Genomic DNA, 19,796 nt, shown 5'->3' on the forward strand with positions numbered 1-19,796 from the left:
CGTGCTGGACCTGCCTCGTGCACGCTCCTCTGGGTGAGTGCTGCGGGGGCGGCGGCCCCGGGAGGGCCTCGCAGACGAACCGGACCCCACCCGCCCCCCGCCACCGGCCCAGGAGAGGCTGGGCTCTCTGCCCTCGAGTTCTTCATACCCAGGAGTTGAGCGCGGAGCTTGCGGTCCGGCGTGCAAGGCCGGCTCCCTGTTAATGTTTGTTAATTCAGCGAGTGGGTGAAAGAGAATTACTGTCTCTGTGAACTTGGGAAAATGATTTGACCTGTCAGTGCTTTGCTTTCCTTTTCTGTAAATGACCAAAAAAAAAAAAAAAAAAAAAAATTCTACGTGTCTCAGGCAGTACTATGTAAAATAGGGGAAAAATGGATAGACGTAAATACGAATCACAATTTTGTATTAGATGCAGCAGACATGGGATTGGATGGATGTCTGGACACGTTAAACTACATAAAAATAAACGTTCTCGGGATCCCTGGGTGGCGCAGCGGTTTGGCGCCTGCCTTTGGCCCAGGGCGCGATCCTGGAGACCCGGGATCGAATCCCACGTCGGGCTCCCGGTGCATGGAGCCTGCTTCTCCCTCTGCCTGTGTCTCTGCCTCCCTCTCTCTCACTGTGTGCCTATCATAAATAAATAAAAATTAAAAAAAAAAATAAACGCTCTCAACTTCTGTGTTTGTGTCTTTGGAGACCAGTACCAAGCGGTTCGCAGACTGGTAGTGCCCTGGAGTAGAGAAAACTACCTGGAATTTGGTAATTGTTGATAGTTATTATTGACAGAATGTCCTTGACATCCAAGGATTGGGAGAAGCCTGCTGCGTTAGGTTTGTCTTTGCTCTTCTAACAAGTTACCATAAAAAAAAAATTTTTTTTAAAGATTTTATTTATTTATTAGAGACACACAGCGAGAGAGAGAGAGAGGCCGAGACACAGGCAGAGGGAGAAGCAGGCTCCATGCAGGGAGCCCGACTCCATCTCGAGTCTCCAGGATCACGCCCTGAGCTGGAGGCAGATGCCCAACCGCTGAGCCACCCGGTCCACCCCCCCTTTCTATCATTTTCAAAGCCAGCAACAGCAAATTGATTCTTTCTCACATCATATCATTCTGACTTCTCTTCTGCCTACCTCTTCCACTTATAAGCTTCTTGTGATTACTTTGGACCCACTCAGGTAATGCAGGATAATCTCCCTGTTTAAAGGTTAGGTAATTAGCAACCTTAATTTCATTTGCAGTTTAATTTTCCTTTGCGGGCACGTGAGTGGCCCAGTGGTTGAGCGTCTGCCTTTGGCTCAGGTCATGATTCCCGGTTCAGGGATCAAGTCCCACATCAGGCTCCTTGCAGGGAGCTTGCTTCTCACTCTGCCTATGTCTTTGCCTCTCTCCGTGTGTCTCTCATGAATGAGTGAGTAAAATCTTTAAAAATTTTTTTTTCCTTTGCTGTGGAAGGTAACATATTCTATTCGCAAATTCCAGGGATTAGGATGTGGACATATTGGGGGGGGGGAGGTGCATTATTTGTCTATCTTACCTGGAGCAGTCATAAAATCCTGAAATGTTACCAGCGACTGACCAGAAGCTGACTAATAAATGGATTTTGATCCATCCTTAGTGGATGGCTTTGAGGATTAAGTGCAGTTAAGTAGGAGATGTATAAATATAACTCAGGTATTTGTCACTTCACCCCTTCCTGCATGCCTTTTCACTGAATTCCAAACACAATCAGAAACTGCCAGAAAATAGTTCTCATCTGCTGAATTAATTGGGCAAAAATGAAATTGTAACATCATAGGTAGAGTGTTTGAAAGGCCACATGGCATCATACTTGGGGGTTTCACATGGTAAGCAATGTTTGTTTATGAAGGAAACAACCATGATATTTGAGTGTGATCAAGATTCCATTGCCTTCCTTTCCTCCAAGAGGATACAGGAGTGTTTCTTGAGGTCCCAGGACATCTGTTAGAATTGGTCAGTCCAGCTCAGGCTTAATGGAGTCTCTCTGGGCAGTTGTTCTCTAACGCAGTTTAGGAAGTATGATTCTACTAGATGGAGGTGAAATGCATTTGGTTGTGGGGTGCCTGGGTGGCTCAGTCTATTAAGTGTTTGACTCTTAATCTCAGCTCATGTCATGATCTCAGAAGGAGTTTCAGCCCCAGGCTGGGCTCCACGCTAGGTGTGGAGCCTACTTAAAAAAATGTGTTTGGTTGCAACATGCAGTTCACTTACTATTCAAAATTTTTCAACATCTTGGTTTAGTGGAAGGAAGGGAAGTTCCCTGGAAAGGAGGGTGTCAGAATGCTGGATTGTAGTCTCCATTCTAAGAGCTCTTAGCTTTGGAACATTTCCAATTACGTGGACCCCTTTACTCATTCTTTCTTTCTTTTTTTTTTTTCCCTTTACTATTCTTAATTGATGCCACTGACCCTCAGTTACTCTTCAATCTAGGTCATTATATGCAGTGGACAGAGTTTATCTTCCTAAGTTGGGCTTTGTCATCAGACTTAATGAGATGCTTTTTTTGCTTTGCTTGAAAAACTTAAAAACCTTCCTTCACACTGCCTACAAGATTAAACTCACACCTTTCCATCATCAGCCTGCTGCCATTTAGGACTGAGGCCAGTGCAGAGATTAGAATTTAGATTCAGTTTCAGAAGGCCAGGACTCAGAGACTGGTGCAGTCATCTTACTAGTTAACTTTGGGCAAGTTACTTAGCCTGTTTTAGTTTTTTTCTTTCTTTCCTTTCCTTCCCCCCACCCCTTTTAAAAAAGATTTTATTTAATTTGACAGAGAGAGAGCACAAGCAGGGGGAGCAGCAGGAGAGGGAGAAGGAGAAGCAGGCTCCTTGTGGAGCAGGGAGCCCACTGCATGGCTCCATCCCAGGACCCTGGGAACATGACCTGAGACGAAGGCAGATGCTTAACCGACTGAGCCACCCAGGTGCCCCCTTAGTTTGCTTTCTTATCTTAAATGAACATAATACTCTGACTGGGATTATGGTGGAATTTGCATGAATTAATACATTTGAAGTGTTCTCAGCCCAGTGACTGTTGTAGAATAAGCTTTAACTTGGTACATTTTAGCTTTTGTATGTCCTCAGCTATTTCTCCTCCAACCTCCTGCCACAGAGAGAGATGCTTCCAGGATTGCCCAGTTCTTAGAATGAAATCCCACTGCTTTCCTAAATAATTAATAATAATTAAGCTCTAATTTAAAAAAAATGCACATGCATTCTGTTTAATCCTAATTTAAGGACATTTGTAATCATTAATATGTTAACTTGTGATTCCAGAATAACGTGTGCATACTTGAGAATAAAGCTTTTTCTGGCTTTTTCCCCCACAAGAATATAAATTTGAGAGAACAGAGACCTTGTCTGTCTTGTTCTGTTATATCCCCAGCAGCTAGCACAGTGCTTGACCTTTAGTGGGCACTAATAAATGTTTGCTAAATGGCTGAATAAATGAATAGTACACATAGTACATATTTGAACTTCATTATACCTGACAGTCTTTGTTTTCCTTCCACATTTTTATTTAAATTCTAGTTTAGCATGTGGTGTAGTATTGCTTTTAGGAGTAGAATTTAGTGATTCATCATTTACATATAACACCTAGGGCTCATCATAACGAGTGCCCTCCTCATTACCCATCACCATTTAGCCCACCCCCACCCACCTCCTTGCATCAACCCTCAGTTCTTTATCATTAAGAATCTCTCATGGTTTGCCTTCTCCTCTCCTTCTCTTTTTTTCTTCCCTTCCCACACATTCATCTGTTTTGTTGCCTAAATTCCACATATGAGTGAAATAATATAATATTTGTTTTTCCGTGACTGGCTTATTTTGCTTAGCATAATAAACTCCAGCTCCATTCACATCCTTGCAAATGGCAAGATTTCATTGTTTTTGATGGCTGAATAATATTCCATTGTGTATGTATACTGCATCTTTATCCATTCATCAATTGATGGACATTTGGGCTTTTTCAATAGCTTAAATTTTGTTGATAAAGCCTTTTATCTTAATTTAATTTAATTAATTTGATTTAATTTAGCTTAAATATTGATAAAACATCGAGGTGCATGTACCCCTTTGAATCTGTTTTTTTTTTTTTTTTTTTTTTTAATCCTTTGGGTGAATACCTAGTATTGAGTGCAATTCCTGGATCATAGAGTAGTTCTATTTTTAACTTTTTGAGGAACTTCCATTCTGTTTTCCAGAGTGCCTGTACCAGTTTGTGTGCCAACCAGTGGTGTAAGAGGGCTCCTTTTTCTCCTCATCCTTGTTGTTTCCTGTGTTAATTTTGCCTGGGCTGTCTTTGGCTTGAGATCTGTGTGTTACTGCTTACAAACAGTTGTATAGCTAAGAATAGTACAAGTTTCAGCATATCAGTTAAGTGTGCTTGTCTATAATAATGATTGAGCAAAAGTAATTTTAAGAGTGATAAAACTGAAAATACCACATTAGTTTTGGTTTTAGTGCTTTTTGGAAGTTTTTAGTGCTTTTCTGACTAGTATTTATGATGAGGAATGTGAACAGTTTTGAGGTATTGAAAGAGATTCAATTTTGTGAAGAAATGTTCACTTTTTGAAGTTCCTGGATCTAATTCATTGGAGAGTACCCTGAGTTTATAAGATGAATGAAATTCACCTTGGTCATATGGTTGAAATTTTTGAAAAGTATAAACATAATATTGCTTACTTTAAAAAGGAAATTTAAATAGCATTGAAGGTTATTATGGGAAATGTTAAAGCCCCCATTTCCTTTCCCTAACTTTCCAGATGGGAGAGTGTGTTTGTGTGTGTATGTGTGCTTGGAGTTGTCACACAAAGGAGACTATTTGCAACAAATAAGGAGATCATAGGGAATAACTTGAGAGTGCGGCTTTTTTGTTGTTATTGGTGGTGGTTTTTTTTTTTTTTTTTTTTTTAAAGAGAGAGGGAGGGAGGAAAGGAAGGAGGAGTAGGGGAGGGACAGAGGGTGAGGGAGAGAATTTAAGCAAGCTTTGCCCAGCATGGAGCCCATTGTGGAGCTTCATCTTATGAAGCTTCATCTGAGATCATGACCTGAGCCAAAATCAAGAGTCAGACATTTGACTGAGCCACTCAGGTGCTCCTAAGGATTTTATTTTTTAAGTAATCACTATACCCAAACACAAATTGGTTGGTACTGTTTTGAATTATTACTGTTTGAAGAGTGTAAGCTCTGGATTCAGATGGTCTCAGTTTGAATCCTGGTTCTTCTATCATTTTCTGGCTATGTTTTCTTGGAAAATTACTTAATATCTGTTTATCTTCTCTTTTCTGTAAAAATTCTTTATCATGAAATTATGATGAGATTAAAGAACGTATTATTTAAATACTTAGCACAAAATGCCTGATGCTAATAAGCACTCGGTATATTTTAGTTGATGCTGCTGAAAATTGCTGTTTTCAGGTAAGTATAACTTTGTTATACTTTGTTATATTTACCTGAAAGTATATTTTTCCCTATTGCATATGTGTAATATGTATATACTTCATTGAAAAAAATTTGCTTGGTATTCCATGGTATGGGTGTAGCATAATTTATTTAACCAGGCCTTCATTAATGAGCTTCTAGGTTATTTTCTGTTTTGTTCCTTTTTGATTTTTAATATAAATACAGACCATGCTACAGTGACCATTTGTATATATTTTTTTGCATACATGGGATATGTGCTGGGTCAAAGTATATAGGCAATTTGAGTTTTGAAATTGGGAACTGGGGTTGTTATTCCTTACCACTGATACCTACTTGTAATTTTTATCAAAATATCTATGTTCACATTTTTGACTTCATAGTAAGCAAATGCTATCAAATTGAACCATAAAATACCCTTATCCTAACAAAATACTACATTTATTTTGTATATATTGGGGTTCTATGCAAGATTTCATTTATAACATGGTTTCTACTCAAAAAATCTTTCTGTGTGGAAATAAATAGTTCACTGTTGCCTAAACAAGTCATTGTTTCTTTGTCTTTCCCCTGGAATTAGCTTCCCTGCCTGCAAATTCCATTATAAAAATCATCTCCATTAGGCGTTTATCGTCTCATCAAGCAGGTGAAACTCCTTTTGAATATTCTGGAGCTTTATTTTAGATTTCCTTAATGGTACACACACCACTCTTTAAGCTATATTGAAGTCATTTGAGAACTTTTTCTATCCTATTTTTTAGATTGTAGTTCCTGAAGATTAGGGATCATTTTTTATTTACTCTTTACATAAGTTAGCGGTTGAATATATATTTATAGACTTAAATTGGAATTAAACTTACACAGTTATAATATCTTGAGTGGCCTATTAGATTTTTTTTCGACCTATTAGATTTAACAATATGTATGTATAGTCAACAACATAGGTTGAAATTGTTCTCAATGATTCCATTCTTATCCTTAGAGTGCCAACATAGGTATGTGTATGGGCACCTCGGAAATAAGTGATAGTAAGAGCAAGGCCAGTTATCCTCAAAAGAAACCTTCCCCTGCAGGCAGGAATTTAATCAAGGGCAGTTCATCATGAAATACGTATCCTAAGATTTCATTGAGGTTGCTAGTTAAAGGAATCTCAAGTTTGAATGAACTGAAATGCCATTGTTTGATATAGGGGTTTGTAGGTACCATATTCATCCCATGCTCACATATCCATTTTCGTTTTTCTTTGGTTTATTACCTAATACCGGTTTATGCACCTATCTCTGCAACAGTTTTTTTTTCTTGTTTTTTTGAGGGTAGGGACCAATTGCTTTCATTTTTGTAACCAACATAACACATTCTTACGTATAGAGAACAGGTAAATGTTTGCTAAGTATATTTTTTAACTTAGACTCCTTTTCCTCTTTTTTAAAAAAATAAATATTTAAAAATCTCTGACACTGTTATGTCACTTAGATAGTAGAGATTTGTACTCAACAGATAATGTTAAGCCAATTGGAGGATGTGCAATTGCAGATGACCTATCTTAACAGCCACAAGATGGCAATAGTTGAGCAAATAATTGGTTTTCTGCTTTGTGAATAATACTGTTTTTTAACAGTAGAGGGTAGCATATGACTTTTCAACATAGTCAAAAATGGTTTGCAAGAGTTTTTGAGATGACCCAGTAGAACATTTTATTCTTTTAAGATTTTGCTGCTTTGGTTTATTTATGCAGAATACTGATGGTATAAGACAGTTTATATTTTTATTTTAGCAATATATTAGGTTTCATACAGATTTTTAAAAATGTTATTTTTTACTTTTTCATAAATATTTCTTATTGATATTTTTTATTTCAAAATGCTGGAACATTCCAGAAGGCAGAAGATATAATCAGACATTTTGTCTTTTCAGAATACTGGAAAAATCCAGAATATAGTTTTTTTTTTTTTTTTTTCAGAATATAGTTTTTTAAAGGGTTTGTTTTAATATCAAGGAAAAAATTCATTATTACACATCATTTTCTGTAAAATGATTTCTTTGGTTAGAAGATGCTGTGTGGAATACCATGACAGTAAACAAGAGATTCTCTGAGTTTATGGATGATGGTTTTGATAGGAGCTTTGTGGGTAGGAAAGGCAAATCTATATTTAGAGTGTTTATTCCAGTGATAATATATCACAATCCTTTCTATAAAATGGCCCAGTGTAACCTGCCACCAGCTAGCTGTATGATCATTTTAGGAAATGACGCTATATTAGAAGCTTATTGTTGGTCTCTGCTGTTGGCAGATTGGTCATTTAGCAGTGGTTGTAGCCAGATCCACATGGGTGAGTAGAAGTGAATGTTTCTGAATCCATGCATAACCTCCAGCCCACAAAAATTCAGCAGCCTGCCACCTTGGTGAAATTTTTCATTGACTAGCAATCTGGAACATGTTCAGATAGCCCTCCTATTACTAAGACAGAAGTATGTCCCTGCTGCTGTGGCAGCTTTGTTCTTGAACCCATTTGTGGTACAGGAATAGCTGGGGAAAGAGGTTGACATCCACTGATAAAGAAATCATTTACATGTGATTGATTTATTTTCTCACTCTGCCCATTCAGAGAAGTCTGTCTGCATATCTCTTTCCCAGACCTTGTCATCTATTTCTGAATCATGTGACTTCCAAATCCCTGTGCATCCAGCAAAATCATTAGTCACTTTATACAAATGAATACAGATCCGTTCTTTAGGCTGTCTTTCCTTCCAGGCAAGGTCATCAGGTGCACTGCTCAAAGTTCTGCCTACTGAGGGGCTATTCCTTTACCCCTGTCCTTCCGGACCACTCTAGCTCTGCATTAAGATTCACCTACAGAGAGGTCTGATGACGTCTCCATTCTACATCTTTATCTGCTACAGATACTTGAAATACTCAGGTATAGCCTGAATCTGCCAGGCTATAAAGCCTGGCTAGTAGAATAGCTTGCCTGGTAGTCTGGACCTGTTGCAGAACTTTGTCTTATTCTGGGCTTCCCTTAAAACTGGCAGCTTTTTGGGTTACTTTGGTAAAAGATTTGGAGAAGAATGTCCAAATAAGGTATTTGTTCCCTCCAAAATTCAAAGAGACCCAGTAAGTACTGTGTGCACCTTTCTTAGTGGTAAAAATGGCATCTCAGCGTGTCCTAGACCACTGGCCTCTTAAGAATTTCATCAAAGCCCAGCATTTTTGTGAGATTTCCCACCCTCTGGAATACATGTGTCATACCATGTGTCTAGAGTAGTTGAAACTTTTATTTCCAGTCCAATCAGTATGTATAACAGACCAACATGATGTCCAGCAGAGTGAAATGGCAGTCTTTGTATACCAGTTTATGACACAGAGCTGGTGAATTGATGTAACCCTGAGGTATATAGTCTTTACTAGCAGATCTAGAAAAAGAAAGCATTTGTTAGATCAGTTAGCACATACCAGGTGGTGGGGGATATTTGATTTGCTCCAGCCGTGAAACCACATCTGGAACAACAGCTGCAGTTGGAGTTACCACTTGATTAAATTTATGATATTAAATTGTCATTATGTAGGACACATTTGTTTTCTGTAGGGCCACATAGGCAAGTTAAGTGGGGATGTGATAGAAATCACTACTCTGCGTCTTCTAGGTCCTTGGCACTAATCATTGCAGTGCCTTCAGGAATGTAGTATTGCCTTTAATTTACTTGTTCAGTAGGTAGGGGAAGTTCTAGTATTTTCCACTTTTCCTTTCCTACCTTAATAGCCCTCACTCTGCAGATTAAGGAACTAATGTGGGCATTCTGCCAGTAAATCTATTCCCATTATGCATTCTAGAACTGGAGAGAGAACTACAGTAAGTTCAGAGGATAGGCCTAAGCTAAAACTCCCATTAATCATGTGACCCCCCCACCATAAACCTGTTCTGACTAGAAGCACATTGAGTCATCAAGAGTTATAGAGGTTCACATAATCCTTAAAAAGTGTGATTATTTCTCCTTCCCCAGTGGACACCTTGGTAAATAGTTTTTTTTTTTTTTAATATTTTTTTTTATTTATTTATGATAGTCACAGAGAGAGAGAGGCAGAGACACAGGCAGAGGGAGAAGCAGGCTCCATGCACCGGGAGCCCGACGTGGGATTCGATCCCGGGTCTCCAGGATCGCGCCCTGGGCCAAAGGCAGGCGCCAAACCGCTGCACCACCCAGGGATCCCCACCTTGGTAAATAGTTATGACTCTTGTTAGTAGGAAGATAGACAGTATAAATTTTTAGCTATGTGTAGCAGGATCCTTCCTTGATCTGATCTTCTCTTCATTTAGAGGACTCCGTGTCTAGGAATTGGTTCAGTTTTGGGATTTTGTTGAGTGGCCCTGACAGTCATTTGTGGTTATTCAGTCCAGACTTCTGTTCATTAGAACGACAGACTTTTCCCATCTATTTCAATTCTACAAAAGAGCTCTTCAAGTCAGACTGTTTGGATTACTGCTTACACTCTATTACTTTATGATAACCATGACTATCATATTGTTGGCTAGTAAGTGCTGACTTGGCTCCTGCCGCTTCAAGATCTCATTATTTTAACTGAATTCAGAGAGCTCCTTTTGGAAGCAGTTCCTACCGATCAGTACTAGTGCGGAGAATAGTCACCACACAGCAATTTAGAAATGCTGGTGCTCCCTTCACCCCATAGCTTTGGTGAACTGAGTGTTACAGATCCTGCTAGGGACCACAGTAAGGGCTAGGTGAAAAGGTTGTAAATGATATACTTCAACATTCTATTATTTTCTCTAAACATTTGGATTCTTTTCTCTGTGGTGTACTAAAGAAGTTCTAGTGATTCCACTTCATGTGGTGTAGTCTATCTTTGGGTTTAGGTTTTATTCAGCCAACCAACCAACCAGTTAAGAGCCATGCCTACCTAGTCTCTGAAGCTAACTTTTGTATCTGAATCTTGGCTTAGTGAGCCCGTACTAGTAAATTTGGCCCAAGGCAATACTGTCTTCGCTTCACTTTAACCCAGTACTCTTAGGATCCATTCCCTTACAGATCCTTTGTTTATATTGGTATGAATTAACAAAATCATTCAGTTCTTTTGGTGTGTGTTGTACCTCTTCATGGACCATACTTTGTATCTCACCCCCTGCGGTCTGCTGAGAGTTGAATTTGGTTATAGATCTAGTGCTAAAAGTTATTTTTAATTAAATTTGAATAGCTACATATGTCTAGTGAATACCATATCAAACAATGCAGGTCTACAAGCGATGAGAAGTGGAAGAGATCAGTGCTTAGGAGGATCAGTGGGCTCTTGCAACTACTCAGGTAGACCATTGCAGGTACTTCAGGAAAGGGAAAACTAACCTCAGGTTGGGATAGAAGGGCTTCTTCTAATGGCGAAGGACACTGGCAGAATTTAGGGGCTAAGGGTCTGCAGGTTCATTAGCATCTGCCCATATGCCCCATTCTGATTTTCAGAATTCACCACCACCTTCTTAATGCCCCAATTTTAACACTAGAGGACCTGTGAAGTTGGGAACTCAGTTTGCATTGCTATTCAGCCATCTGCAGAAGTAGATTTTGTTTTTGTTTTTTTTGTTTTTGGGGGCCTTTTTTTTTTTTTTTTTTTTTAGATCTTGGGCCTGAAGCTAAAGGAGATAAAGATTTCTTTTAGGAGAGTTATAGATTCTTTCAGATCCCTTATGTTAACCTTTAGCTGGGAATTTAAACCCCCCGCGAGGTTAATCATTTTCCAGTGCACTTAACAGCAAATGACACTTTTATACTTCTGTATTTTGACCTAATTGATAATGAGGCAGAAGATACTTCCCATGACAAAGCCTTGCCTTCTATAGGCACTTGGTTATAGGTGTCCACAGATGTTAATTTAAGAAACTGCCTTGCCAATGCACATTGTGGACCATCAGTGTCCCTTATCGTGGAAATGGGTTCACTAATCCCTTTAGGTTCAATCAATTTAGAAAACAAACCCCAGATAGCCCAGAATTAATGTAGACAACCCATCTTACAGTTGTATTCTTCTGGAACCATTTTGGTAGTCTCATCTTCTTGTGTTCACAGCCTTAACCTAGGGACTTTTTTGAGTACCTATTTATGAGACAATTCCTGTCCTGTACACTTCTTCTAGGCTTTATTTGCTTGTTAACCCTGTGCTTTTGTTGTGCAGGGTTAGAATAAAAAAGTAGAAGTAGATAGCAGTGCATTTTATAGCAGATCCCTAAAAACAATGTTTTGACTATTGAGTTTGTTAATTATTGGTACTTGGATAACACAGGAAGGGGTGGTGCCAAGGATAGGGTGGAAATTGATTTTAGAAGGTTCATTTTAGAATAGTCAGTAAATATATCCATCCTGTTTTTTTATTTGTCTTCCAGGAACTAAGATAATATATTTATGTAAACTTTTTTAGTACTGAACAAAACAGACCTCTCCTTTTCCATCTTATTTTTTTTTTAATAAATTTTTTATTTATTTATGATAGTCACAGAGAGAGAGAGAGAGAGAGGCAGAGACACAGGCAGAGGGAGAAGCAGGCTCCATGCACCGGGAGCCCGATGTGGGACTCGATCCCGGGTCTCCAGGATCGCGCCCTGGGCCAAAGGCAGGCGCCAAACTGCTGCGCCACCCAGGGATCCCCTCCTTTTCCATCTTAAAGGATTATAGCAAAGAAGACAAACTTTTAACAATTGATTTTAAATGTGATGAATGTTATTAAATAAATTGCATAATATTAGAACTAGAAGATACAATGCTGAGGCAACCCGGGTGGCTCGGTGGTTTAGTGCTGCCATCAGCCCAGGACTTGATCCTGGAGACCTGGGATCAGGTCCCACGTTGGACTCACTGCATGGAGCCTGCTTCTCCTTCTCCCTGTGTCTCTGTCTCTCTGTCTCTCTCTCTCTCTCTGTCTCTCATAAATAAATAAATAAAATCTTAAAAAAAAAAAGATAATGCTAAGTGAAATAAATCAGAGAAGGACAAATACCATATGATTTCACTCATGTGGAATTTAAGAAACAAAACAAATGAACAAAGGAAAAAGATACCCAAAAAAACCCCCAAACAAACCCAATCTCCTAAATATAGAGAGCAAACTGGTGGTTGCCAAAAGGGAATTGAGTGAGGATGGGGGAAATAGATACAGGGGATTAAGAGTATACTTAGGATGGGCACTGAGTAATGTATAGAATTGTTGCATCATTACATTGTGCACCTGAAACTAATATAGCCCTGTATGTTAATTATACTTCGATTAAGAGAAAAAAACTATGAGTAATTATAGTAAGATCTTAGAACATGACAATTTAATTCCGTTTTAGAAGTGTCCCATATCCCAGAATGGTTTGAAGTACTGTTCCATGTGTATACCTGCATGCTTTATCGTTTAATCAGATAACTTATGTCTTACTAGAAATCTTTAAGGGACCCTTTGGTCCCAAGGTTTTTTTCTCTCTCTCCACTTCCCTTCCATCATCTTTAAGGGTGTGACTCAAGCTCATCTCTGAAAGAGAAGGCTACTGATTATCCAGCCTCCTTTTGTAAATCTGTTTCTCCCTACTTAGCATAATTATTTTCCTACTATGATGATATCTATTATAGAGGTTTCTAAACTTATTTTTTTTATCATGCTCCTTCACTAAAAAATCTTTGAGCATATATTCCAGTATTTACTAGAAAGTTGCCTTCCATTTATGTTTATTACTTTATAAAATCCTTTTTACATTTTAGAATATTTAATAATTCCTGTTACTAAATTTGTAGTTATCCAATCCATTTTTTTTTCTTTTACAAATGAGAAGACAAATTTAAGACTTAAATGACTTATTCAAGATTTTTTGGCTATTTAATGGCAGAGTTGGTCATAAAACTGAGGTTTTCCTCAGTGTTTCTGTTATTTTGCTTTATGTTTCCTTCAAGTTTTAAAATACTATTTCTATATACTTTTCGTCTTCTGAAGTAACTTGTATTTAAGGGTCACTGTTCAGCCATATCATGTAGTTTTGAATAACAGGTATGGTATTTGCATGTAAAGTGAGATGGTTGAACAAATTGATATTTCATGTTTTTAGCACTAATAGCCTCTGATTCCAAGCTGTATATTAAATGTCCTTATATGCGTGAAAGTTATATAAACTTAAAATTCATTGAAACTTTAAAGTAATACATAGATTTTATGTTCTAGATTTTCCATAATAAGTAATATAAAGAAATATTCCTACATAGAAATTATTACTGTTAGCATTTAATAGTATTTCTTTAGAAGGAATTATATTTGTATATATCACTATAAATGTATAAATTTATGTTAGTATGCATATAAATATGGGCACCATTCTTTTTTTTAAAGATTTATTTATTTATTTTGGTGGGGGCTGGAGAGGAGGCAGAGGGAGAGGGAGAGAATCTCAAGCATACTCCCCACTGAGTATGTGCTGAGGGCTTGGTCTCATGATCATGACCTGACCAAAATCAAGAGTCGGACGCTTAACCAACTGAGCCACCTGGGTGCTCCTTTGAACCATAATTTTTAAGTATGTACTCGATAGCCAGTATTCCCTGAAATATTATAGGTATCACAACCTAATATGTGTAGAACTAACTTACCCTCTTACTTCTCCTGTACTGCTCTTACATCTTATTCATGGTTGCCCTTCTGCCTTACTTTCTGTAGCCAGTTGGAGATCAAGTCTTTGCGTACTGTTTGGTAAATAGCTCTTTATTCCTTCTGCTGTATTCCTGTGGCCACTGCATCAGTGTAGGCCTTATCATCCCTGTCCTAGCTAATTGGAGGAGCCTCTGAACACTTTTCTTTTAATTTTTCCCCCTCTTTCTGGTCCATCTTGCATACTGCTGTCAAAGATTTCTTTTTAAAAGAAGGAGCAAGTATTGCTACCCCATTAATGACAGACCTCTTTTGAATCTGACTTCACTATGGTACGAGACTCTTTACGACCTATGTGAGGGTAGCAGTTGTTTACAGCAACTTTTTGGACTGTTGTCATATTGGTTTAACTCTGTGTTTTCCCTGCTATTTTACATATTTTTATATCAAGGCTAGAATAAGCCTAGTACATGACAGGCACTCCATACTGAACACATTTGGAAAATGAATAAATTAAAGTGATACTGTTCCCTATATTTGTGATCCCTTCACCTTCCTCTATTCTACCTGGGCAGTCTTGTTCAACTTCTAGACCTTAAAGGGAAAAGTAGTACAGTAGTATAACAGGAATACTTAGGGAATCTAAGCCCTGTGACCAATTCTTAAAGGAAGCAGTCAGCTCTACCTGCCTTATCTATGATAACTGTATGAATGAGCTTTATGGGAACATTTCCATCATCAGGGTTAGACACTGAGCTCCATGGTATACCCAGCAGGTGACAGTGTACCTACTATAATCTCTGTAGTCTGCATCAGCATAAGAGGAGCTAACAGTGTTATTGTCAACGTGGGTTGATGGAATTGCTACACTTATTTTTTAAGAAGACATTTGGCAAATAACGAGGAATTCAGGGATCCCTGGGTGGTGCAGCGGTTTGGCGCCTGCCTTTGGCCCAGGGCGCGATCCTGGAGACCCGGGATCGAATCCCACATCGGGCTCCCGGTGCATGGAGCCTGCTTCTCCCTCTGCCTGTGTCTCTGCCTCTCTCTCTCTGTGTGACTATCATAAAAAAAAAAAAAAAAAAACAAACGAGGAATTCAGAAATAGTTCTAGATTATGATTTTTGAAGGAGAGCTTTTGTCTGATTACTTGAATAGTGTCCAAACAGTATAGTGAGTGTACAATTTAAAAGCAAATTTCAGGTGTTAATCCAGGGGTTTTATGCTTGTGGTAAAATCATTTTCAGTCACTGAAAATACATTGATTTCCATTGTAAAATGTAACAAAGTGTAGGCAAAAATGATGGAATAAAAAACAATAGCATTCTATTACTATTTGAATTTTAAATCTCTTTTAAAATATAATTTTTCATACCCTGAATAGCCAAAGTAACCTTGAAAAAAAAGAACAAACCTGGAGATACCACGATTTCTGATTTCAAACTGTATTACAAAGCTGTAGTTGTCAAAACAGTATGTTATTGGCATATAGACCATGGAACAGAATAGAGAGCTTAAAAGAAACCTACATGTATATGTTAACTTAATTTATGACAAAAGAGCCAAGAATATACGTGGGGAAAGGGCAGTTTCTTTAATAAATGGTGATGGGAAAACTGTATAACTGCAAGCAAAAGTATGAAACTGGACCACTGTCTTTCAGCATATACAAAAATTAAAAATTAACTCAAAATGGATTAAAGATTTGAACATAAGACCTAAACCCATAAATCTGGAAGAAAATGTGTGGTAAGGTCCTTGGTAATAGATCTTGGTGATGATTTTTTGAATCTGACACAAAAGCAAAAGCAACAAAAGCAAAAATAAGTGGGACTACATCAAACTGAAAAGCTTCTTACAGCAAAGCAAGGAAACCATCAGCAAAATGAAAGGCATCTACTGAATGGGAGGAAATATTTATAAATCATCTATCCAATAAGAGGTTAATATCCAAAATATTTAAATAATCATATAACTCAGTAGAAAACAAAATAAAAATGGACAGAAATTCTAAGTAGACATTTTTCTAAAGAAGACATATGGATAACCCACAAGTATGTAAAAGATACTCAACATCATTAATCATAAGGGAAATACAAAGCAAAACCACAGTGAGGTAACCTCACCTGTTAAAATAGCTATTATCAAAAAGAAAAGGAATGACACGTATTGGTAAAGATGTAGAGAAAAGGGAATGCTGTACCACTGTTGGTGGAAATGTAAATTTCTTATAGTCACTATGGAAAACAGTATAGAGGTTTCTAAAAAATTTAAGAATGGGGGCAGCCCGGGTGGCTCAGTGGTTTAAGCACCCCCAGGGCGTGATCCTGGAGACCCAGGATCCAGTCCCACATCAAGCTCCCTGCATGGAGCCTGCTTCTCCATCTGCCTGTGTCTGTGCCCCTCTCTCTGTGTCTCTCATGAATAAATAAATAAAATCTTTAAAAAGATGTATAAAAAAAATTTAAGAATGGAACTACTATATGACCCAGCAATTCTATTTATCTGAAGACAGTAAAAACATTAACTCAAAAAGTGTATGCACCCCCATGTTCATAGCAGCATTATGTATAATAGCCAAGATATGGAAATAACCTAAGTTTTCATTGATGGATGAATAAAGAAAATGTGTGTATATATACATATACATAATGGAGTATTGTTCAGTCATAAAAAAGAAGGAAATCTTGCCATTTGCAAAAATATTGATGGATGTTGAGGGCATTGTGCTAAGTGAAATAAATCAGAGGAAGACAAATATGTATGATATCACTTACTTGATCATTAAAAAAAGTTCATGGGGATCCCTGGGTGGCGCAGCAGTTTGGCGCCTGCCTTTGGCCCAGGGTGCGATCCTGGAGACCCGGGATCGAATCCCATGTCGGGCACCAGGTGCATGGAGCCTGCTTCTCCCTCTGCCTGTGTCTCTGCCTCTCTCTCTCTCTCTCTCTCTCTGTGTGACTATCATAAATTAAAAAACAAAACAAAACAAAAAAAACCTGAGAACAGGTTGGGGGTTGCCAGAGGTGGGATGGGAGGTGGGAGAGTGATCTGAGGTCAAAAACTACAAACTTGCACTTATAAAATGGGGGGAATGCAGCATGGTGACTATAGTTGCTAGTACTGTGTACTGTGTTTTGTATTTGAAAGTTCCTAATGGAACAGATCTTAAAAATTCTCATCATAAGAAAAAATACTTTTTTGTAAGTATATATGCTGATGGGTATTAATTAACCAGGCTTATTGTTGTGATCATTTCACAGTGTATATAAATATCAAATCATTATGTTATAAACCTGAAACTATTCTGTCATATTATATGTTGTGATTATACTTCAATATAAAAAGTCACTCATAATTTAATGAAATTTATAATATAAATATTTTACAACAGATTTACTAAAAGGCCTTAAGAGATCTTATTAAATAATTAGTCATTAACACTTAATTATTTTCTCAAACTTAGGAGGAAATAGTTTGTCATACAATCTTAGCCCAAACATCTCTTTACAGTTAAAAGATTGCATTATTTAAGGAACAGACTCTAGTGATGGCTAAATTATCTTTAATAAGTGTTTAAAACTATTGGATTTACTACTTGATCTTCCTATCACCTAAAGCTGTTTTGATTAGACTGTAGCTTCAATGGAAAGTCTTCCAAAGGGGCTGGAGTGGGGATGGGGAGAGGGGAGAAGAGGAGGAAGAGGGAGGAGGAAGACGGAGGAGGAGCTTTCAACCACAGGAGTAGAGTAATGAGAAAGCAGGTCATAGGAAGAAGAGTCCAGTCCAACACTGGACTCAAATTGTACCTGTAGCTCTTTGACCTCTTTGACTGCAAGCAGGATGAGGCCTAGAAGCTGATACTCTGCTTTTCCTTTGAGCAGTGCTCTTTTCATCTGCTCTGGTGGCAGCTGTTATGGAGGACATAGTGGCTCCCAGTGGAGTGTCATAGTAGCTACTCTTATCACTGCTGGCTTGGTATTACTCTTTGTGCTACCTCTAGAGGACAACTCATAGCCCATGTCTGCATTGAGCCTGTAGAATGTATTTCATCCTTGGCTCTCTGCAAGAAATAACTATTTGTTTGAGGTGCTTATTTAAGGATCTTTAATATTATACTCTGTGGAGTTATAAAACTAGTAGTAAGGCTCAAAGCATAATATTCCTGGCTACCTTTTTAGTTTTATTTGACATCTTGATATACGGACTTGTTTTGGTTTAGATGGACACTTCAGTCCTCAGGATTCCTTCCCAGTGTGTTTCAATTCACTGAAACAGATCCATCACCATACCCTCCTTCCCGCATCTAAGGGACTTGGCATCAGCCAAATATTTTGACTTTTTTTTCCTTGAGGCAGAAGTCACAGACTTTTGGTCTTTGGGCCAAAGTGTGTTTTACTAGATTGATAAAGTAAAAGACTTTTTAAAAAATAAACATGGAAAAATTGGAAATTTTTTTTAAAGTAGTTTTTACCCTATAGCTTGGTTACACTTAGTCACTTCTTTTTTTTTTTTATTTTTAAGATTTATTTATTTTTATTATGATAGACACAGAGAGAGAGAAAGAGGCAGAGACACAGGAGGAGGGAGAAGCACCTCCATGCCGGGAGCCCAACATGGGACTCGATCCCGGGTCTCCAGGATCAGGCCCTGGGCTGAAGGCGGGTGCCAAACCGCTGAGCCACCCAGGGATCCCCAAAATTGGAAATTTTATGTTACTACATGGATTTCTGGCTTTTCTTGGAGAATCAAAAGATGTGGCAACACTGAACTCAAATTGTAACTGTAGCTAGAGCTGAGTAGTGGCTGTATTTTTTAGGCATTTTTTTTAGAAGATTTTATTTATTTATTCATGGGAGACACACAGAGAGAGGCAGAGACATAAGCAGAGGGAGCAGTAGGCTCCATGCAGGGAGCCTAATGTGGGACCCGATCCCCGGATTCCAGGATCACGCCCTGAGCCAAAGGCAGATGCTCAACCACTGAGCCACCTGGTGTCCCAATGGCTGTACTTTTTAGACTGGCACATATTCTGCTTACCAAGTCCCCACTCAGCCTAGCTTTTGAATTTGTAATCCTTGGAGTACTACATGTATTAAAATGAGTCATAAATATGGTTTTATAATTTTTAGAGTAAGTTTACTATCAAACTCTTAATAATTCTCCCTGAAATAACAGATGTAAAACTTATTCCAAATACAGGGTGTAGGTAGATTAAATTGTTACTATTCTTCTGTAATTAGTTCTCAAAAACAGAAACTTAGTGCTTCCCTTAGTTTGAGCCAAAGAATGCACATACCACAGCAGACACAAATTAAAGATGAGTAGAAGGTACAAGTCTGTACTCATGGATTTCTGAAAAAGCATGTTTGGAAAAAATTTGTAAGTTAAAAAAAGAAGGAGCCTGCATTATAGGCTCAGTCATACCTTAAGTAAATTCAGTGTGTAAAAAAGACTCCTAGAAAATGAGCAGCACAAAACAAGGAGCTGTATGTAAATTTTAAAAAGCCCTTTTATTTGGCTATTTTTTAAATTAAAGTATAATTAATATACTGTGTTACATTAGTTCAGGTATATGATATGATTCAACAATTATGTACATTAATGCTCATCATGGTAAGTGTATTCTTAATCCCCTAGGTTTCACTCATCCCCCCCCTCCCCATTCCCTCTGGCAACCACCAATTTGTTCTCTTTATTAAAGAGTCTTTTTTTGGGTTTGTCTCTTTTTTTATTTGTTTTG

The 19,796-nt window shown here is 38.1% G+C and overlaps 1 protein-coding gene across 4 annotated transcripts in view; it reads left to right on the forward strand.

Moving 5' to 3' along the window:
- Window positions 1–19,796, forward strand: part of MRPS28 (mitochondrial ribosomal protein S28) — a 100,865-nt gene that overhangs the window by 475 nt on the left and 80,594 nt on the right. The window lies entirely within an intron of this gene.

Source organism: Canis aureus, chromosome 28 (genome assembly GCF_053574225.1).
Source record: "Canis aureus isolate CA01 chromosome 28, VMU_Caureus_v.1.0, whole genome shotgun sequence".
Classification (NCBI taxonomy): Eukaryota; Metazoa; Chordata; class Mammalia; order Carnivora; family Canidae; genus Canis; species Canis aureus.